The sequence below is a fragment of the Schistocerca serialis genome, chromosome 1 (genome assembly GCF_023864345.2).
Source record: "Schistocerca serialis cubense isolate TAMUIC-IGC-003099 chromosome 1, iqSchSeri2.2, whole genome shotgun sequence".
NCBI lineage: Eukaryota > Metazoa > Arthropoda > Insecta > Orthoptera > Acrididae > Schistocerca > Schistocerca serialis.
The window spans coordinates 199,241,490-199,251,376 of record NC_064638.1 but is presented as its reverse complement, the minus strand read 5'-3'; positions in this window follow the sequence as shown (position 1 = coordinate 199,251,376).

Below are 9,887 nucleotides of genomic sequence, written 5' to 3'. Positions count from 1 at the left end.
GTTAAAATGATTCTCCTTTTAGAAATATTTGAAATTATGAAATTTGTCGTATACTTAAAATTCGTATTATTAATTGCGCTATCTAACTCTAATTATTAAATTTATTTCTGGATTCATTTATAAAATAATGTTTTATCTTGGTGATTCTTCTTTTGTGAAGAAAGTTTGTAAACTCTTTTGCTTTGTAAACTCTTTGAAATATTGTGAGTACCACAGAATGTAAGTAGTAGTGTGCATGCCTCTGATGGAAAAGCGCGTGTTTTTTAATTTAGTCTATAACAAAGTAATTGATGGTTGTATGAAAGTGGAGATCGTAAAGTCAGTGTAATGTAGAAGAATGGGGTAAAATAAAATCATACCAACAGACAGTACTTTATCAGTTATTTAGTCATCTGGAACCCTGTAAGTGAAAATATACCCCTAGACGCAAGAACTGGAGCCAACAACAAGAGTAAATGAAGATAAGTAAAAAGTTTTTCTTCTGTATATCTTACACCTCACGAAGCTTTCAAAACTTGTGCAGAGAGAGAGAATTTCAATAGTGATGTATGGGAGGGTAAGATTACTAATCTCAACCATTTCTCCGATATCGAAATTTCAAGGTAAATGTCCAAGGAATTCAAAGGCTTTAGAGAAGGTACTAATTTTGAGTTTTAAGTTTAAATTTCTTGTGTGTTATCGCATTCTCTATTGTAACTTTCATTCATTTGATTAATTGTGGAGTTATATTAACGTGTTTTGCTAACTGGCAATTTCAGATGCTTTGACTTCGTCTGCTCTCATCCCTTTTGCTGTTGATAATAAGATTTGACGGAAGTCTCTAACAACGCGAACGGTACAGCCGATCATAGCGCCACTGTTGTTACTCAAAAGTCGAACTGTTCTGTGGAATACTTCAGTGGATTTTTTGTGGGATACTACGACCTCAACCCAAATAATCCTCTGAAACATTACAAAATCTGTATGTGTCATAAGCATAGATTGTCAGGAAATGGTTGTAAGTAAAATGAACTGGAGTGATGCGGAAGCCATACGGCTGTCATAAGTGAATGGCAAAGGCATCGTTTTGACAGCAGCAGAGGACCTCATTTCATCATAGTCCACTCGCTCGCCCTGTTAATATGAAATATTTGGAAATTATACACTCAAAGCTTGCTTGTGAATCACTCTACCTCTTGATGAAAACAAGATGAAAATTCCGTCAGTAGTTCCTGAGATTTTTGAAAGATTATGAATGCAATCTAGTTTTGTAATTGCAGATAAATATTTCTTATGTGATATAATGACATACTTCAATTTTTTTACCGTAACCTGTACTGCGAAACTTAGCGTCTTCTCAGATTTCAAGAATCTAGTTAACGGGAAGTGCCGGACAGGTTTTGATGAGTGAGTTTGCGAGTGTGAATAATGGTCATGTATTTTTATTGCATTGATTTAGAAGCTTAAGTTTTTTATACTACCAAGGGACCGTAGATCTTAGTATGTGACATATATTTCAACTACATATCACTAACCATACCTGAGAAAACTGCCGGACAGACAGAAAGACAGTGAAGTATTCCGTTTTTACCGGCTGAGGTAGGGAACATTAATAAATGATATTACTTTCCGGTCCCTCTAATATTAGAAACTAGTGTCTCGTGATGCCGTTTATTCATTTGCGCCCCCTTATTCTGACTTTGATTGATTATACTCATGACAACTTAATTAAATGTGTATTATCTATATTAAATTATAAGTCTTGTTTTCAAAAAAATGGTTCAAATGGCTCTGAGCACTATGGGACTTAACATCTAACGTCAACAGTCCCATAGAACTTAGAACTACTTAAACCTAACTAACTTAAGGATATCACATGCCCCAGTCAGGATTCGAACCTGCGACCGTAGCTGTAGCGCGGTTCCGGACTGAAGCGTCTAGAACCGCTCTGCCACCGCGGTCGGCAAGTCTTGTTTTGTTTTCAAAGATCTGAGTTATAAGGTACTTGTTCATTCTGAATGCGTTCTGGACTGTTTGTAGTTATTAATAATTTCATATGTGGTGATGAGTATTGCGCTACATTCAGGACGGTTTCGCAGAAGCCTGAAATAAATCGCCTGATGCTGGGACGCGTTTGACGGCACCCACTAGTTGTTGGGATAGGCAGCCAGCGTAGCGTAGCGGTTGGCCTTGTTAGGCGGCGCCGCTGCCGCGGCACGTGCCGGTAATGGTCTCCATGGCAACAGGCGCGCTCCGGGGCTGGGGGCGCTTTTTATCGGAACTCCATCAGCCGCCGCCCTGCCAGCAGCTCCGCTCACAACAATCTCCCCCGCATAAAGGGCGCACGCCACCGGCAGCGCGGGGGACCAATTTTCCCCAGGGGCCGTTACTCCGTGTGGCGCTCACACTAGAGAAAATACCCCTCAATATACAAGCAGCAACTGGTAACACTACGGCAAATCTAAGAGAGTCATATGAAAAATTCTGAAGTACACTGTTCTGCAAAAATCAATGAACATTGCAGATAAATAGCATATAAAATGACATACGAACTACTGTTGTTCTCGTCTCCATTTAGAAGAATGCAGCTTTTCATGCTTCTCAAGCCTGCGTAAGTCTCTTCATCTCCGAGTAACTACTACAACCGTTGTTGTATTCAGCTCTCTGTCTCCCCCCTAAGATTTTAATTCTCTACATTTCCCCTCAATGTTAAATTGGTGATCCTCTGATGTCTCATAATGTGTCCTATCAACCTGTCGCTTCTTTTAGTTAAGGTGTGCCACAAACTTCATGTCTCCCCAACTTTATTCAAATGGTCCAAATGGCTCTGAGCACTATGGAACTTAACATCTGAGGTCATCAGTCTCCTAGAACTTAGAACTACTTAAACCTAACTAACCTAAGGACATCACACACATCCATGCCAGAGGCAGGATTCGAACCTGCGACCGTAGCAGTTGCGCGGATCCGGACTGAAGCGCCTAGAACCGCTCGGTCACCGCGGCCGGCCAATTTTATTCAGTACCTCTTCTCATTAGTCACGTGATCTACGAACTTCATCTTGGATATTCTTCTGTAGCATCATATTTCGCATGCCTGTGATCTCTTCTTATCTAAACTGTTTATCTCTCACGTTTCTCTTCCATACATGGCTTCACTCCAGACAAATACCTTCAGAAAAGACATCCTAACACTGGGTGTAGAAAAATGAAACGCCTACAGCCGTCCTTATGATCTTATTTATTATGTAGCTACCAGTTTCGGTGCTTCAATGCCCCAATTTCAAGGCTGAATGCGTAAAAAGTAATACTAAGACCCCCACTAAACCCACTGGGCAGAACAGGTGATTAGACTGTGGAAAGGGCCAAATAAGGTGGCGGTTAGTTTCACTTCAAATTTGTAATTTATTGGGATCTAATAACACATTTAAACCAAAACAGCACATACCCGAACCTTTACAACTATGAGTCTCAAAATCCGTTTCTTTTATGGCGTAAGGTCTCCAAACAAGAAGTCTTAAAAATCAACTAGATAAATTTCAAGTGACTGAAGACACGCAGTTAAAATTGCAAATAAAATAATTAAACTATATATCACAGCTAGGTTGAAAGCCTCAAGGCAAAACTGGATAGAACAAACATATACAAGGTGCAATACAAACGCCTGAATGCCGCAAGTAAATTTCAAAATTTTAAAATATATGACCATAACCTTTTAAGGCAGAAGGTCGCAATATTTTCGCTTAAGGGGAAATTTTGAGAATAAGGCTTTAAGCGGCAAAAAGCCCACATTTGATTTTCCAAAAATTCAAGAAATATCTTAACTTTTAAGTGGCTGAAAGCACACTAAATGAAAAGCAACGCAACGACAATAACTAAATTTAAGAATAAGGTTTTAAGCGGCTGAAGGCCCGCAATTGATTTTCCAAAAATTCAAAATACCTTAAACCCTCAAGTTTTAAGTGGCTGACAGCGCACTATATGAAAAGATAGCACGACAACAGTAACTTTCAGCGAAATATCCACTTGCTAGAATTCGAACGTATTTATATGGGCTGAAAGCCGTTGATTTACATAAAATACAATAATCTTTTTTTTTTTAAAGCATTGGCTATAAGAGATTACCAACAGACCATTAAACGACCATGAAAAGGACAGTACAGACAACGGCACTCAGACGCCTCCAGGTGGGTGGGCCTGCCCTCGATAATTAACGTTCACTTAGGTGACACAGGTGGTGGGCCCAACTACACTTGATCTGTCGGTAACCCAACCAAGAGACAGTCACGGACCGACCGACCAAATGACTTGCTAGCCAACAATCGGTACAAGAAAACTCAAAGACCAAACTGTTACAGACGTGATTATCCACAACGAAATATGTATTACGCTGTCAAAACTACACACCGTGTTGGACAGCGACAACAGGTTAGGAAAGGACACTGCCTGAAATTATGTTAGTGGCCAGGGCAGGAAACCAGAACACTAACTGCCAGAAGGCAGAAAATTCCGCAGGGGCACTTGAATTCTAGTGAACCAATATAGTTAACTCCACGGCACAGCGACTCGATTTCACCACTACAACCACTCGGTGTTGCTCACAGGAAAAGCTCCCAAACAGCGAACCACCGAAACGACCGACACAACATGAACCGATGGGGCTTGGTACTTAAGACACCACTCAACTTTGACGTCCTGGGTCGGTGAGCCACGAAGCTCGTAGCGATCAGACAGCTCCACACAGCCTCCGACATTGCGCAGGGACCGCCAGCGGACCCACCCGACTAAACCGCATGGAGATATCCTCCCTGGTCCGTACCAACCGACCGACTGCCCGCACACACTTAGGTGCAAACTATATGCACAAGACCAAAGATGGTACACGGTGCAAATATCGATACACGTCGTTGCTGCCACACGTAGAAGGAGGAATAACCACAGCATAACCGCAACAATGGTGGGAACCAAACGCAGATAGACAGCCAAGTTCAAGGAAATGCATAGTTCGGAGTCAGCACGGCTCAATACAGTACTATCAACCACGCATCAACCATTACTGTTTGTGCATACAGGCCTAAAGATGGCGCATTCAAGCGGCTTAACTGGTAGCTACACAATAAGTAAGATTATAAGGACGGCTGTAGGCGTTTCATTTTGTTGCAATAGTGCAGGGCCGTGTTCCCCCAAGACCTCCAGACAAAATCCTAACACTGAGGTCTATATTCGATGTTAACAAACTTCTCTTCTTCAGAAGGCATATCTTGCCTTCGATAGCTTACATTTTATATCCTCTCTGCTTCGGTAGTCATAAGTTATTTTTCTATTTAAATAGCAACACTCTTCCGCTACTGTTGGTATTTCGTTTCCTAATTCCCTCAGCATGATTTAATTCGAAAATGATTCCACTATGCTTATTTTGCTTAGGTTATTGTTCATCTTATACCCTCCTTTAGAGACGCTATCCATTCCGTCCAGCTGCTCCTCTGAGACCTTTGCTGTCTCTGGCAGAACTACAAAGTCTTAGTTTCTTTTCCCTGAACCATAAGTCGGAAATTTCGGAAATTTGTGGTAAAGTTCCTATGGCATCAAACTGTCATCGGTCCCGAGGCTTACACACTACTACGCTAAGGACAACACACACACAAACACACACACACACACACACACACACACACAAACACACACACACGCGCCCAAGGGAGAACGTGGGTAGCCACACGAACCATGGCAAGGTGCCATAGACCACGCCGCTACCACGCGTGGCCCTTAATTCCTACCACAAATGTTTGTTTCGGTTTCCTTTACTTATCACTAAATGTCCAGATTGAATAACATCGGCGAATAGTCTATAACCCTATCTCACTCCCTTCTCAAACACTGCTTGCCTTTCGTGCCCCTAGACTCTTATAATTGCAAACTGGTTTTTGTACAAGCTGTAAATAGTTTTTCGCTCCCTGTATTTTACCTATGCTATCTTCAGAATTTCAAAGAGAGTGTTCCAGTCAACGCTGTCAAATCTCCAAACGTAGATGTGCCGTACCCAAATTTACCTTCTAAGATAAGTCGTCGTGTCAGTAGTGCCTCGCGTGTTGCTACATTTCGCCGAAATCGAAACTGATCTTCACCAAGGTCAGCTTCTATCAGTTTTTCCATTCCTTTGTAAAGAATTCTTTTTCGAAGTTTCCAATAATGACTTATTAAACTGATAGCTTTTTAAATGTTTATATGTGTGTGAAATGTTATGGGACTTAACTGCTAAGGTAATCAGCCCCTAAGCTTTCACACTACTTAACCTAAATGATCCTAAGGACAAACATACACACCCATGCCCGAGGGAGGACTCGAACCTCCGCCGGGATCAGCTACACGGTCCATGACTGCAGCGCCCTAGACCGCTCGGATAATCCCGCGCGGCTAAACTGATAGCTACGCGATGGAAATGAATGGATGTGTAGAGAGATACTTCCAGAGCTTTCTTGTCGTGCACAAAAAATGGATGTGACATGTTGTGAGGTTGGCGCGACTATAGTGCCGAACAGAGCTGGCCTCGCAGCATGAAGTAGTTGAGGGAAAAGGAAGAGGAAGAGACACTGTGTATCACTCAGCTAGCAATTACGATGCACTTACAACATGGCCTGGCGACAATATATGAACAGGAAGTATCATCGGAAAACTGGAAGAAGGGTGAAGTGTGACGACTGTAGCCCAAGGGTCTAGTACTGCTCACAACTAGGGTTGACCAAAACTACAATAAATGAGGTACTAAATGGTACAGTTACCAGTAGTACTGTAACAACTGATAGGGAAAGAAACATAAATGAATGTGTAATGTGTGAAAGACACATGTTGTCTTGGTTGGCTCGATCACCAGATTTTCCTTGAATCGAGCAGCTATGAGACACAGTCGAACGAAAACTCCGTCATCCACAAACACCATTAACCCTCATGTACTGACTGACCAAATTCAACAGACATGGGAGTCCATCCCATAAACTGACATCGAGCATCTGTACAACACAATGCATGCACGTTTGAATGCTTGCATTAAACATTCTACTGGCTACACAGGTTATTAATGTACCAGCATTTTACATTTGTAATTGCTTATCTCGCCCTTACTCAACATGTGATTTTGCAATGTTAACCACTTGGACATGCTATCTAGACAAATGCGTTCTCGAAATTTTATTACTCTACGCTAATTATAGTTTGGTGTTGCGATTTCTTACCTCAGTAAACATCTGCATGTGCGTCACAACAGGTATAAAACTAGTCTCATTATTCTTGTTATGGTTACCATCAAATTTCTTATTTAATTTGTTTCTGACATGAGTGCAAGTTATTACGTAATATGGTTATTACTGGTTCATCCACTTCTTGTCCAAACTATGTCTAATACGACCAAAGTATGTTTGAAAAAGATTTTTTGTGATGTAACATTGTGAAGGTGCCCGTTATTCACGTTCATGTAGCCGGCCGAAGTGGCCGTGCGGTTCTAAGCGCTGCAGTCTGGAACCGCGAGACCGCTACGGTCGCAGGTTCGAATCCTGCCTCGGGCATGGATGTGTGTGATGTCCTTAGATTAGTTAGGTTTAAGTAGTTCTAAGTTCTAGGGGACTAATGACCTCAGAAGTTGAGTCCCATAGTGCTCAGAGCCATTTGAACCACGTTCATGTATTACTTATAAAGGGCAGTCAAATGAAGCCGAGGCAAAAGGAAGAAATTTAAGTAAACCATTATTTAAAAATGTAATCGCCATAATATACATTTATCCCACTCTGAATACCCTGTAAATGCCTTCATGGAAAAAAGTTTGCGGTTGTCTACACAACCGTGATTGTACCCAAGCGTGCACCTCTTCGACCTATCAAATCGACAGCCAATAATGTTTTTTCTTTTTCATTTTTTTTCAGGACTCCCAAATATGAAAATTGCGTGGGGGAGGTATAAACTGTATGGAGGATGTGTAAGAGATTCCCAGCCAAACTTCGAAGCAACGTTGGCAACATCTGGGCCCGCTGCGATTTGTCTCGGGCGAACAGGTGGGCGTCTGGGTACAATCATGGTTCCGTAGAAAATCGCAAACATTTTTCCATGGATGCATTGACCACTTGTCTTAGAGTGGGATAAATATATTAACAGTTATGACGATTACTTTTGAAACAATAAACAGTTTACTTACTTTTTTCCATCTGTATCGTTTTCATTTAACTGGCCCTTATACATCAGAGGCTAACACTTTTACTATGAGTACTAGGTTATTACCTTTGTAATTGTGTTTTCTTCAAACATTTTAAGCCTGTACATTTACTTTGTAAAATAAGGTTTCAAGAAGGTGATTTTGTTTCTTCTTGCTTGTTCGCAGATCTGAGGGTAGCTGGACTGACAACTAAAACTACTGTAGTCATCACGTTTAGATTTTCCTTATATGTACGTCATCCAGGCAATTAAAGGATTTTTGAAAAATGGTTTTTTATATTTTAACAAATTACGTAAAGTCGCTTTCTCACTTCCTGAAAATTCCAGGCATTACTAATTACTTAGATGTGATAAATCGTGCGAAAGTTACTTAGTGTACTTCTCTCTGTGTTTAGTCACACGGCAGCTGTTCGCCGCACAGACCGTGTGTTGCTGGGTAGCGGAGCGCGCAGGCGCTGGCTCTGGCTGTGTCACGGAGGGCTCGGTTTAACGGGTGACATTAGCCGCTGGTATTTAGGAGCGCGGCGGCTGAGCCCTGGGCTAATGCCGCCAGCTGTGGCCCGGACCGCCTGGCCGCAAATGGCCCTTGAAGGGCGTGGTCGTGACCGCTGGCACAGCGGGACAGCCGGCCACTGGGCGATGTACCAGGATCGTTGACCATCATAGTGAACCATCAGAACCCCTACTAAATAAACTCGTTAAACGTGTTACAGACAACATCCTGTATTTGAGATCTTGACTGCAGAAAAAGAAATCATACGAATATCCATAAAAGTTTCTGTGCTGCAGATGGTGATTATGCAGGTGATAGGAATGCTGTTGGTCGGTGGATAAAGATAGTTAAACGTTCAGGAAGTACGTGTACTGATCTCCATAATCAGTCACGTTCTGGACGTCCTGTCAGAGCCAATGCTCCCAACATGGTCAATCGCACAGATACCATTAATCGTGCGGAACGATGCATCACAACTCAAATATTGGATCTACAGATATGGGTGGAAATGAGTCTGCAACGCCTGAGACTCTTGAGTATTCGAAGTTGTGTTCAATATGGGTTCCACGAATGCTCATAAAACACCAAAAGTTTCAAAGAAAAAGACAATGTCATTTGAACTGTTGGGGAAGTTTTTCTGTTGCGTCGGCTACTGTAGGAGTGAGCACTGACACAAACAAGGAAGGAGAGAGAAGTTGCGATGGCCGGTGGCAGGATTCCAAACTCATCTGTACAAATCATTTTAACATTATTTGTACCCTTTATTTCTAAAAAGAAAATATGTAGTTAACTTCTATTGATTCCTGCGCTTCTTGTGTCTCCTACATACAGGTACAGTATTCTCTATTTCTATTCGCAGAACGAAGCCAAAGTATAGTCTTCCTAATACTTAGTACCAATACCGACCAGCGATGGGCGGCGGTTTATATTAGCGTTGACAGGGGGCGCTGAAGCCTGTCTTCCTGGAGGTGTGGCGCTATCCGCTCCTTCCTTTGGTCAGCGGGTCGGCACCTTCTTGGTGCCGTTTCGAGGCGCTGCGCTGGTCGGTGTGCTGCCGATGCTGTAGGACACCAACATTTTCAGTCACGGATCGTTGCATGTTGCGAAACATGTGTGCATCAGTTTGCGCCAGCAAGAACAAGACAGCCACTGTGACGGTACTACTCACACTAACCAAAAAAGAAGAAATTCAAGGCAGCTCCATCCACTGGCAACGT